Source organism: Schistocerca americana, chromosome 2 (genome assembly GCF_021461395.2).
Source record: "Schistocerca americana isolate TAMUIC-IGC-003095 chromosome 2, iqSchAmer2.1, whole genome shotgun sequence".
Lineage (NCBI taxonomy): Eukaryota > Metazoa > Arthropoda > Insecta > Orthoptera > Acrididae > Schistocerca > Schistocerca americana.
Genome location: NC_060120.1, coordinates 113,155,465 through 113,169,677, shown reverse-complemented (window position 1 = coordinate 113,169,677; position 14,213 = coordinate 113,155,465). Strand labels below are relative to the sequence as shown.

Below are 14,213 nucleotides of genomic sequence, written 5' to 3'. Positions count from 1 at the left end.
ATGGGCCTCATGGAAAAACGGTGACCCGGCTGAGTCACGCAATTTGACTCTTAGTCTGATCACGAGGGGTGGCCATTAACTGCACGCGTTGATCACGTAGGCTGACGTGAGGATGAATGAACTATACTTGAGGGATGTATCAGGAACATCTTAGGTGATTAGAAAGTTAGTAGACAGGAATACAATTAAATACTCAGCTTTAATTCAGCATCAGCGGTGAACAATAATATTTACAAGTGCAGTTGTAGACTGAACTGCGAATACTTCTTTACAATTCTGATTGCTTCACACATATAGGTCAATTGTCAATGCATAAACTGTATGTGGCGCCTGGCTAGGTCGTAGCTACTGACTTAGCTGAAGGCTTTGCTAACTAGCGTCTCTGCAAATCAGATCTCTGAAGCTATAACAAGTGAACCATTCCTATTAACCCTGTGGTGCATGAATTTCACTGCAGTGGACAACTTTTAATGGTCTTTTTTTTTTGTTTTTTTCTTTATTGTGATTTCATTCCCCTGCCCCATATGGGCAGGCGAGGGCTGTCAGCAGGACAATCCGCCGCTCTTCAGCCGAGTGACATGACAACTAAAACAAGAATAAAATAATACATACATAAGGAGGTAAAAAAGGGGAACATAAAACAGAGGAAGGGGAGAAAATGGAGGTAAAAATACACTGACATGTACACGTTCATTGGGGACAGTTAAAAAAGTCACCAGAAAGTTAAAAAACACAGTTGGCGATTCTTAAAACACAGAGAAGACACTGGATGCGCATGCACAGGTTAAAAGTTGGCCACAGTATTAAAAACACTCCGAAACAACACACTTAAAACCCACTTGGAGCACACACGACGAAGAATAAAACTACCAGGTGGGACCTGCCGAGGGAAAGGTCAGAGAGAATGGAAAAGGAGGGGAGAGCATGGGGCAGCTGGGGAAGTGGCGGGATGAAGAGAGGAGGGGCAACCGTGGGTTCACGAAGAGGCAGGAGACACATGGGGCGGGAGAGGAAAAGGGAAGACAGGGCAGGAAGGAGCGCAGAGACACTGAAAGAAGGCACAAGAGATGGAGGGGGAGTAGGAGGGGAAATCCGCTCAGAAGGAGGGAGGGGAGGAGAGGGAGCCCTGAGGAGGAGGCAGGAAGAGGGGGTTAGAGTTGGTAGGAAGGGTAGATGTCAGGGCGAAGCTCATCATCCAGGAGTGATAGACGGTGGAAGTTGTGTTGGGAAAGGAGATGGAGGGTGTGGAGATGGAGAGAGGGAGGGACACAACGGTAAAGGCGCGGCAACTGGTTGGGAGTGGAGAGGAAGGGAGACACCAGGGGGTGAGGGGGATCAAGGCGGCGGACTTTAATGGTCAGTTCTCTGGCGTTTTTAATCAATCATGAGGCTGCAAATGCATGCAGGACTCAACACCAATAGGGAGTGTCCACTGCAGTGAACTGTGTGCATTTGCAGCCTCAGGACTGATTGAAAATGCCAAAGAAGCGACCATTAACAGCTGTCTACTGTAGTGAACACTATGCGCCACAGGGTTAAAGTCGGCTGTAGAACTGGCCAGTGCGCTAGCTTGTCTCCTAAGATCAGCCGAGTGGCGGCGCTCGGTCTGCTAGCGTCGATAGTGGCGACTCACAGGTCCGATGTGTACTGACGGACCGCGGCCAATTTGCAGCCTACAACCTAGCAAGTGTGGTGCCTTGCGGTGACACCACATATCGGTCGTGCGGTATTTTACAGTACTTTTCAGGGAAGTATTTGGTTGTCTCATAAGTTCGTTCGTTTTGCTCGCGCATTCCATTTATAGCGCCTGCATACCGTGCACCCGCCATGCCCCCCAGGGTAACACAGTTAGTTGTCTATCCGCCCCTACCACGAAGAGGTCGCCTACCACATGTGCAACTGGAGCACCTTTGGATATGTTAGTGTGTGTTTCTGCATCGATACTCCTCAATCTACCATACGGAGCGTGGCAGAGTGTACTCTGTACCACTACTAGTCATTTCCTTTCCTGTTACAGTCGCAAATAGAACGAGGAAAAAACGATTGTCTTTATGTCTCCGTATGAGCCCTAATTCTCTTATTTTGTATGTTGGCGGCAGTACAATCGTTCGGGAATCAGCTAAAACTGTCGATTCTCTAAATTTTCTCAGTGGTGTTTCTCGAAAGAAACGTCGCCTTCACTCCAGGGATTCCCGTACGAGTTCGCAAAGCAACTTCGTAACACTTACGTGTTGCATGAACCTACTGATAACAAATTTAGCAGCCCACCACTGAACTGCTTCGATGCCTTCCTTCAATCCGACCTAGCACGGTTATCAAACACTCGAGCAGCACTCAAGAATAGGTCGCACCAGCGTCCTATATACTGTCTCCAGAGTGACACATACCCTTGCTCCATAACAACTTATGGGACAGAAATGTAAATCAGGAGACTGGTGATCCGGAACTGTATGCCACCGCCTTCTGTAACAAAGCTCTCCAGGCGCTGCCTGACCTTAATAAACTGAGCCCTGGGGTGACAGCTTCCTCCCCTGTTCGTGGCTCACGGATATCAGCTTCCTCCAGTACTTGGGGCAATGATTAACCTTACCCTCTCGCTTCATCACTGGACTTACGATCAAGCGTCTAATAAATATTACGGATAGACGAGGAGATTACAAAGTTAAGTGGGAATCGTGGAGCGGCTAAAATAAACAGTGATATTAGATGAAACCCTCAAATAGAAACAAGAAGTTCACTTAATTAATTAATGTGATAACACTGAAATGATAATCAAAGCGCGCTTAAACTGTTCAATCTTTAGAGGTTATTGGACTGGTAGTAACGGCACGATCAACAGGAGAAAATCGCACACAATCATTATTGTAATACATTGGGAGTCACTTGTAATACAGTTGTCTGCCTCTGCCAAACTGCGGAAGCTTTGCTATAGCATAGACGTCAGGATGCAGCTGGACATGGTCCGTTCCTGAGTCAGTGATGTTTGCGACTTGCTATATGAGACTAGGAAAACGAGAGAGAGATTCAGTTGAAAGGTGCTACGAAAGCAACAGGACGTTTAGTAACAGAGTTGTGTCAACGAGCGAATAACAGTATGCTTAAAATGTTTGCTCCTCGGAAACAGGTAGCCTCCTCCAAACTTATAAGGCTTCACAATCAGGAGCACTCCTACATCTCGTGGAAACGTGTAATGCCTTCTTCATTGTGGTTCAAAAAGAGCAAGTCACTGTTCTACATCTACATCTACATCCATACTCGGCAAGCCACCTGACGGTGTGTGGCAGAGGGTACCTTGAGTACCTTTAACGGTTCTCCCTTCTATTCCAGTGTCGTATTGTTCGTGGAAAGAAAGATTGTCGATATGCCTCTGTGTGGGCTCTAATCTCTCTGATTTTATCCTCATGGTCTCTTCGCGAGATAAAACGTAGGAGGAGAAGGTATGTTCTCAAAACTTCAACAAAAGCCCGTACCGAGCTACTGAGCGTCTCTCTTGCAGAGTCTTCCACTGGAGTTTACCTATCATCTCTGTAACGCTTTCGCTATTACTAAATGATCCTGTAAAGAAGCGCGCCGCTCTCCGTTGGATCTTCTCTATCTCTTCTATCAACCCTATCTGGTACGGACCCCACACCGGTGAGCAGTATTCAAGCAGTGGGTGAACAAGTGTACTGTAACCTACTTCCTTATGGTCAATACATTTTAAATTACTCCTAATGCCTACCCGCAGATAATTTATGGAATTAACTGCTTCCAGTTGCTGACCTGCTATATTGTAGATAAATGATAAAGGATCTTTATTTCTATGTATTCGCAGCACATTACACTTGTCTACATTGAGATTCAATTGCATTCACTGCACCATGCGTCAGTTCGTTGCAGATCCTCCTGCATTTCAGTACAATTTTCCATTGTTACACCCTCTCGATATACTACAGCATCATCCGCAAAAAGCCTCAGTGAACTTCCAATGATCTCCGCAAGGACATTTATATATATTGTGAATAGCAACGGTCCTACGACACTTCCCTGCGGCACACCTGAAATCACTCTTACTTCGGAAGACTTCTCTCCATTGAGAATGACATGGTGCGTTCTGTTATCTAGGAACTCTTCAATACAATCACACAATTGGTCTGATAGTCCATATGCTCTTACTTTGTTCATTAAACGACTGTGTGGAACTGTATCGAACGCCCTGCAGAAGTCAAGAAACACGGCATCTACCTGGGGACCCGTGTCTATGGCCTTCTGAGTCTCGTGGACGAACAGCGCGAGCTGGGTTTCACACGATCGTCTTTTTCGAAACCCATGCTGATTCCTACAGAGTAGATTTCTAGTCTCCAGAAAAGTCATTATACTCGAACATAATACGTGTTCCAAAATTCTACAACTGATCGACGTTAGAGATATAGGTCTGTAGTTCTGCACATCTGTTCGACGTCCCTTCTTGAAAACGGGGATGACCTGTGCCTTTTTCCAATCCTTTGGAACGCTACGCTCTTCTAGAGACCTACGGTACACCGCTGCAAGAAGGGGGGGCAAGTTCCTTCGAGTACTCTGTGTAAAATCGAACTGGTATCCCATCAGGTCCAGCGGCCTTTCCTCTTTTTAATTGTTTTTCTATCCCTCTGTCATCTATTTCGATATCTACCATTTTATCATCTGTGCGACAATCTAGAGAAGGAACTACAGTGCAGTCTTCCTCTGTGAAACAGCTTTGGAAAAAGACATTTAGTATTTCGCCCTTTAGTTTGTCATCCTCTGTTTCAGTACCATTTTGGTCACATAGTGTCTGGACATTTTGTTTTGATCCACCTACCGCTTTGACATAAGACTAAAATTTCTTAGGATTTTCTGCCAAGTCAGTGCATAGAACTTTACTTTCGAATTCATTGAACGCCTCTCGCACAGTTCGTTTTAGGAACTGTTTAAAAACCGGTTCCCAAAGAATGCGGTTGACAAACATGCTGCTTTACGACAGGTTCCATTGTCTTGCTGATACAATCATCGACTCCGAACTGCTCTCGTACTGTAAGCAGTACGCAATGCTGCAAAATGTCCGCATTTTTCGTTTTGTTAAGCGCAATCAAAGGGCCACACCATAACCACGAAAAATAACCCCATACCGTAAGACCATCTAATGCGTACTTCACTGCTGCACTACATACGGTCTGCGGTAACATACTCCAGCCGTTCGCAAAACGCAAGTCTTGCCATCGGACTGCCACAGGGTATGGCGTGATTCATCACTCCAAACCTCTCGTCTCGAGTCAACCAGACTGCAGCAGCGTCTCTCTTTATCCACCCCAAGTGTCGTTTAACATGGTCTGCAGAAATGTATAGCTTATGAAGAGCTGCTCGACCAGCGTACCCCATTCTTTGTAACTCCCTACGCACAGGCATTGTGCTAGTTGGACTCCGAGTGATTCCTCACACTGGTTTCATTCCATGTTTTAGAACTACCCCCAAAAACACTCGACTGTTCCTGTTAGTCAGAACACAATGTCTGTCTCGTCTTGGTTAACTTGGGGTTGTTCCTTCGTTTTTCCACTTCAGAAATGCTGTTCCACTAAGACAGCAATATACACTACTGGCCATTAAAATTGCTACACCTCGAAGATGACGTGCTACAGACGCGAAACGTAACCGACAGGAAGAAGATGCTGTGATATGCAAATGATTAGCTTTTCAGAGCATTCACACAAGGTTGGCGCCGGTGGCGACACCTACAACGTGCTGACATGAGGTGAGTTTCCAACCGATTTCTCATACACAAACAGCAGTTGACCGGCGTTGCCTGGTGAAACGTAGTTGTGATGCCTCGTGTAAGGAGGAGAAATGCGTACCATTACGTTTCCGACTTTGATAAAGGTCGGATTGTAGCCTATCGCGATTGCAGTTTACCGTATCGCGACATTGCTTCTCGCGTTGGTCGACATGACTGTTAGCAGAATATGGAATCGGTGGGTTCAGGAGTGTAATACGGAACCCCGTGCTGGATCCCAACGACCTCGTATCACTAGCAGTCGAGATGAAAGGCATCTTATCCGCATGGCTGTAACGGATCGTGCAACCACGTCTCGATCCCTGAGTCAACAGATGGGGAAGGTTGCAAGACAACAACCATCTGCACGAACAGTTCGACGACGTTTGCAGCAGCATGGCCTATCAGCTCTGAGACCGTGGCTGCGGTTACCCTTGACGCTGCATTACAGACAGGAGCGCCTGTGATGGTGTACTCAACGACGAACCTGGGTGCACGAATGGAAAATCGTCATTTTTTCGGATGAATCCAGGTTCTGTTTACAGCATCATGATGATCGCATCCGTGTTTGGCGACATCGCGGTGAACGCACATTGGAAGCATGTATTCGTCATCGCCATACTGGCGTAACACCCGGCGTAATGGTATGGGGTGCCACTGGGTACACGTCTCGGTCACTTCTTGTTCGCATTGACGGCACTTTGAACAGTGGACGTTACATTTCAGATGTGTTACGATCCGTGGCTCTACCCTTCATCCGATCCCTGCGAAACCCTACATTTCAGCAGGATAATGCACGACCGCATGTTGCAGGTCCTATACGGGCCTTTCTGGATACAGAAAATGTTCGACTGCTGCCCTGGCCAGCACATTCTCCAGACCTCTCACCAACTAAAACGTCTGGCGAATGGTGGCCGAGCAACTGGCTCGCCACAATACGCCAGTCGCTACTCTTGATGAACTGTGTACCGTGTTGAAGCCGCATGGGCAGCTGTACCTGTACAAGCCATCCGAGCTCTGTTTGACTCAATGCCCAGGCGTATCAAGGCCGTTATTACGGCCAGAGGTGATTGTTCTGGGTACTGATTTCTCAGGATCTATGCACCCGGACTGCGTGAAAATGTAATCACATGTCATTTCTAGTACAATATATTTGTCCAATGAATACTCGCATTTCATATTGGTGTAGCTATTTTAATGGCCAGTAGTGTACAATTTCACTGTCCACATTAGAGAGTCCTTAAATAGTAAAATGTCACCAACAGGAATTTTCTGTGACTTGTCCAAAGCATTTGATTGTGTGAACCATGACATGTTACAGAAATTACAGTTCTATGGTAAAAATGGAATAGAATATGAGTGGTTTAAGTCATACCTACAGAACAGGAAGCAAAAAGTTTCCTTATATGGGTCAAGTGGTTTAAGTAAGTTTGCCACTTCATCTAACTGTGGTGAAATTACATTAGGTGTTCCACGGGGTTCAATCGAGGGTCCATTCTGTTCTTGATATATGTGAACGACCTCCCTTCCTATCTGAAACACGAAGCTGAACTGACACTGTTTGCTGATGATACAAGCATCATTATTAATCCGGTAAAAGAAATTCCAATTGAAAATGATACAAATAAGGTCTTTGGAAAAGTCATTAACTGGTTTTCTGCAAATGGGCTTCCTCTAAACTTTGAAAAAACACAGTACATCCAATTTTCTGCTGCGAAAAGTACTGTTCCTTCAATAAATATAACACATCAACAGAAGTTAGTAGACAGGGTAGAGCATACTAATTTTTTGGGTGTAGACATAGATGAGAATCTTAATTGGAAAATTCATATTTTGGATCTTCTAAAGCGACCAGGTTCAGCAACTTTTGCAATCAGAATAATTGCCAATTTTGAGGATATAGGAACAAGTAAGCTAACATACGTTGCATACTTTCACTCTCTGATGTCATACAGAATAATATTTTGGGGTAACTCAACATTTAGACAAAAAGTATTCACTGCTCAAAAGAAAGTGGTTAGAATAATGTGTGGGGCTCATAGTCGCACATCTTGTAGGCATCTTTTTAAAAGATTGGGAATTCTTACAACAGCCTCACAGTACATTTACTCACTGATATAATTTGTTCTCAACAACATGGACCTGTTTATAAACGACAGTGACATTGATGCTTATAATACCGGAAAAAAGAAAGACTTACATTATCCTTTACTCAACCTATCTTTAGCACAGAAAGGGGTAAAATATGCTGCTATAAAAATTTTTGACAAATTACCGGATGAAATAAAATGTCTGACAGGTAGCAGTAATAGCTTCAAAAGTAAATTGAAGTCATATCTCCTTGACAACTCCTTCTATACCACAGATGAATTCTTGAATAGGAGTAAATAAATCTATAAATATAGTATATGCATTTTGTGCCATTTAAGGTAATGGGGTAAATAATAGAAATATTAATCCTTAACACTATATATATATATATATATATATATATATATATATATATATATATATCTTGTTTCATATGTGCATTTCTTGTGACTTGACCCATTCCACATCATAACGGCCACCGTACCGTGTGATTGATCAATGGAACATGCAACCAACTAACTAACTAACTAACTAACAATCACCTCACATCGATTTAGAAAAGGTAGATCATGTGCAGAACAGATTCTTAATTTAAAAACAATTTTGAGAGTGAGAGCTATACAAAATAAAAATACAGTAGTTACTTTCGTAGACTCCAAGAAGGCCTACGACTCAGTTGACAGACAAACACTATTCCAGATACTTTATGAATTAGGGATAGATGAAAACACCAGAAGACTTGTTGAACAAACGCTCACAGATACAACATCAAGAATTAAGTTTCAAGGCGACATTTCTGAACCATTCAAAATCAAAACAGGAGTTCGACAAGGTGACGGACTGTCCCCAATTCTCTTTAACTTGGTTTTAGATAAAGTAGTAAAAACATGGGAAAACACATTAAAAAACAGAGGCACAAAGGGTATAAGCATGGGCCAAGGAAAGAACAAATTTGAAGTAAAATGTTTAGCCTTTGCGGATGATATGGCATTGATAACTGAAAACCGAACAGACGCAACAGTTATGCTTGATATGTTACACGAGATTGCTGAAAAGACTGGGCTAAAAATATCCTACGAAAAAACCGAGTATATAGAACACAAACATAATACAGAAAAGTTTATGAAAACAAAGTATGGAAAAATTAAAAGAGTTGATAGATTCAAATACCTGGGGGAGTGGATCCAAACCAATGGACTGGATAACACAACAAATAAAGAAAGAATAAAAAAGTTGGAATTTGCATATAAATTAACACAAAACTACTACAATAAAAAATCAATATCCATACAAGCAAAGATTAAACATTATAATTCAGTTATTAGGACACAAGCAACATATGGATCAGAGTGCCTAACATTGAATAAGAAAGGCGAATTAAGAGAACTAGAAAAAAGAGAGAGAAAAATATTAAGAAAAATTCTAGGTCCTGAGAAAAACAAGGAAAACAGGTGGATTAAAAGGAGAAATGAAGACCTATACAAAAATACAGAAAAGATCACAGATACAATGAGGAAGAGACGGCTAAAATTTTATGGACATTTAAAAAGAATGGAAGAAACACGAATTACAAAGAAAATTTTTAATTACGTTAGTAAGCTGAAAAACACCGTAGGATGGATAGAAGCAGTAAAGAAAGACGCCAACAAAATAGGTGTTACAGAAGAAATAATACGTGACAGGAATAACTTTAGGCTACTTATAGAAAACGCAAACTATGAAGAAGATGCGCCAAAACCTCGACCCACGAGAGTGTGGACAGACGAGCAGAGACGAGCAGTTGGCGAGAAAATGAAGAAGTACTGGGAAGAACGGAAGAAAAAGAAACACCATAAGTCTTAAGTTGTATGCGGTCCATAGCTGGCCAAATTCATAATTAAAAAAAATACATATATATCTTGTTTCATATGTGCATTTCTTGTGACTTGACCCGTTCCACATCATAACGGCCACCGTACCGTGCGATTGATCAATGGAACATGCAGCCAACTAACTAACAATCACCTCACATCGATTTGGGCAGCTTTAGACGTCTAGAAATGTCCCTGATGGTTTTGTTACCTAGGTGACTTCCACTGACCGCTCCATATTCGAAGTCACTGAGCTGTTCTCACCGACCCATCCTGCAGTTGCTCTTTTTCTACCGACAACACAATACTTTCTGCCTCCCTTTATACTGGCTGCCATGCCTCTGCTGAAATACGGGGCTATCTGGATACTGTAGATCAGCTAGCGTATAAGCGATATCGGTTGTTGTTGAGATGTTTAATAGAGTAGTAAATGCAATCAAACGGGCACATGTGGTTCGAAGGAGGCTGGAAGAAACGGCCTTGCGCCGAAATGTGAAGGAATTGGTAAGTCTTGTCTGGGCTCCGCCGAGGTGAGGAAGTTTCCCTATTGCGCAGAGCCCCGACTGCCACCGGACATGGTCCGTGTCTGAGCCAGCAGTGCTTGTTGCCTGCTGGCCGAGATTAGATTTCACCTTCGTACGAAAGGAAAAGGCAACCAGTCGCCCTTGCGAGCATCCCCGAGAAACCTCAGTTTGTGGGACTGCTTCTGTAATCGGCCAGTCTGTGTAACTTTACGTAAGTAATTTTTCGCCATTGGGAAGCATATATGCATTTCAACACGAACCCAGCCCACCGTATACCCCAGTGTAAATTTCGATGAAACGTATAGATTTCTAAACTGTAAGAACTCTCTCTTTTCTTGGAAATAATTTCCTGCCTAATATGCTTCCAACTCTCGCTGTAAATAGAGTTTCATTATAATAAAATTTCAAAACAATAGTTGGAAATGATATTGAACTTCAATCTTATAGACGTCACAAGAGGTCTTAAGGATGCACCGCTCTAGCATAATTTTTGCATCACACTGGCACAGGAATTTGTATTTTCAGAAGGTTAAAACCATTTTTTCTGTATTCTGTAATAATAGTCACGACATAGTTGCCAGCGTCGATAATGTATGGGTCATCATATTTAAAATTCACAGAACAGTGAATCATTCCCCTGTGTGTGGATATCACATTTAAAACGAATTCGTGCACCATGTTCACAAAAACAAATTTCTGTTCCCACGGGGCACGAATTCGTTGTAAATGTGATACCCAGACGTTCGTCACCGACGTACATCTGCATCTCCTCGATCTGATTACTATGTAATTGACTGGGAAATTGGGTTTAACCTCCCGTCGACATCGAGGTCATCAGAGCTGTAATTCATACTTTGATGCCTAGCAGAGGGCTCATAGAACAACTTTCCCACTGTATCTCTATGGTTCCACTCTCAAACAGCGTGTGATAGAAATGAACACCGAAACCTTTCCGTGCGAGCTCTAATTTTTCTTATTTTATTACGACGATCATTTCTAGCTGTATAGGTGGACGTTAGCAAAATATTTTCGCATTCGGGATGACAAAGTTGACCATTGAAATTTCGTGAAAACATCTCGTTTCGGAGAAAAACGGCTTTGTTTCAACGATTTCCACCCCAACTCGCTTATCATATCCGAGGAACTCTCACTCCTCTTTCGTGATAGTACAAAATGAGCTTTCCTTATTTGAACTTCTTCGACGTCATTCATCAATCCTACAGGATAAGGATTCCGTACCGCGCAGCAGTATTCTAGCAGAGGACGGAGAAGCGTAGTGTAGGCAGTCTCTTTAGTGGATTCGTTGCATCTTCTTAGTGTTCTGCCAGTGAGACGTAGTCTTTGGTTCGCCTACCCCATAATATTATCTATGTCATTGTTCCAGCTTAAGTTGTTAGTGATTGTAATCTCTAGGTATTAAGTTGAATTGACAGCTTTGTGATTTGTATGACTTATTGCGTAATCGAAATTTAATGGATTTCTTTTCGTATTTTTGTGGATGACCTCACACTTTGAGTTATTTAGGGTCAGTTGTCACCATATCTATACGAGCATCTTGTCTAAATAATTTTGCAGTTGGTTCCTATCTTCTGATGTCTTTAATAGGCAGTAAATGACAACATCATCTGCAAACAATCTAAGAGAGCTGCTCAGATTGTCTCCTAAATCGTTTAGATCGATTAGGAGCAGAGGGCCTAAACACTTCCTACGGAAATTTCAGATAGCATTTCGATTTTACTCGATGAATTGCGTCGTTTAGGTTATGAGAATAACAAGACTTTGTCTCAAAAGTTCTAAGTTTGGGTCTGATGATGACAGAAGTCGAAACATGCTTTAAAATAATGCAATGAATTAAAATTTAGTAAGCTCTTTGGATAATATTGTTCGTAACAGTTTTTAGTGGTCGCGGATGCATTTCAGGTATTTCCTTTTTTGAAATGAATCATACCGACACATGAATTGCTAATTGTTGAAGAACGCGCAAACATGAGTTAGGCTAAGTTATCTGAGGCTTTCTTGACTTAGCTGCACGTCAACTTCAGGTACTATTTCATGATATAGTGTGCTTACGAGTCACATGTATTCAGCTTCCTCTAATTCCCACGGACATTACATATTAGCTTTCTCACTGTCGATATTAAAACTAAACCTATGTCCATCTTCAAGAGCTGAAGATCACGAGCTAATGATCGGTTGCCGTGTCAATCTCTGCCAATTTGTAATTTGGATGCAGCGCGAAGGGACAAGAAAAAACGTCTATGGAAAACTCTTACAATAAGAAGTGACAGACTAACGGGACATCTACTACGGCGTCCAGGAATGATTAATTTGTTGCAGCAGTTGGAAAAAAATATCAGTCACACAGAGTGGATTCAAATGGTTCAAATGGCTCTGAGCACTATGGGACTTAGCATCTGAGGTCATCAGTCCCCTAGAACTTAGAACTACTTAAACCTAACTAACCTAAGGACATCACACACATCAATGTTCGAGGCAGGATTCGAACCTGTGACCGTAGCGGTCGCGTGGTTCCAGACTGAAGCGCCTGGGAACAGCTCGGCCACACTAGCTGGCCAGAATGGATTACGGTATACGTTGAGTGCAGTAGCTGCACAGAGATTAAAAGATTAGCACAAGATACGAAAAATTGATTGATGATTAAAAATGGAGTGATGTATAGTCAGCACGTAACTTTCCCAGCAGGTTCTCAGTCTTGTGACTTTGTAGATATCAATTGTTACTCAAGTGGCTTCTCAGTTGCCCTCAAACTGCAGCGTGCACTCAGTTCCCGCACTCCCACCAATGAAAAAATCCTGATGGCATCGAGAATCGAACAAGTATTCTCTTTGTGGCAGTCACTCACCATGCAACTACCAAAACGGACTTACTACCTTATTAGAAATCAAAAATAAGAAGCAGATGAAATATTTTCCGTTTCTCAAAAACAAGTAAAACTGAAGTGTTACCGTTTATACTGACATTATGCAAGTATTGATTAGCAAAGGCATATCCTCTCATGTGACAACACAAACAATCGTGTCTTGACTATTCTGATCTCTGCACCGCGTCAAAAACCATTCAGTAATAATGAGTATGCCCAAGTATGAAGAACTTCTTAGGTACTATACGAAATAGAAACACCTTCCATGATACCTGTTCGTCTAGCGGATAACTGTCGCTTCATCCTCGTGCATCGAATAATTACTAACAGCAAAATTCGTGCTGTGTCTCTAGATACGTGGAAAACAGCAACGAACAAAACGAAATCTGGGAAAAGAAAAGGAGTGATTCATGTCCGTTACCTACTTATTCCCGGTAACTTCATAGGAAGGAGCTGTAACGATATGACGCTGACATGTCATCTGTTGTACTCGTTCGGGGTTCTAGGGATTGGCTGAACGGTCTCTTCCGCATTTCAGAGAATCCATCGAAGAGTGCGAGGAATCCGACAGCCGGTTTGCTGTCGCATGACGCAGAACATTAGTCTGCTACTGCAGTTAAGCAATAACTCTCCCTCCGGTATGCCTTCTTATGCCACGCCCTCTAACTTTTTATCACAATATAGATCACATCAGGTCTTTCAGTATTTGTCTTTAAGCCCTGGACAGTTAGGAGATACTGAACAACTACCCTTGAATTTTTGAAAGTATTCATTTCTGAAGTGATTCGTGTGTAAAGTGTTATATTGTTCTGCTGCTCTTTCTTTTTGTGAGTCAAAGTATATCAAGAGCGAGTCAAAACTGTTCAAGATCATATAATAATGTAAGATATGTACTGGGATCTACCAAAGGGACATAAAAAGAGTATGAACAATACTAGAGCCAAGCAAAAAAAGTCATTGTGATGTTCTCGTAATTTATTACTCTTAAATTCGGCCTACTAGCGTTGCCATGCGTCCGGCAAATTATTTCGGACAGCGGAAGACAATATTAATGTGATGGTGTAAAAGGCAATTCGATGTTTAATGTCATTAATGATGTACTT

At 42.4% G+C, this 14,213-nt stretch overlaps 1 protein-coding gene across 1 annotated transcript in view; it reads left to right on the top strand.

The window, feature by feature from the left end:
• Window positions 1-14,213, top strand: part of LOC124595217 — a 105,011-nt gene that overhangs the window by 18,274 nt on the left and 72,524 nt on the right. The window lies entirely within an intron of this gene.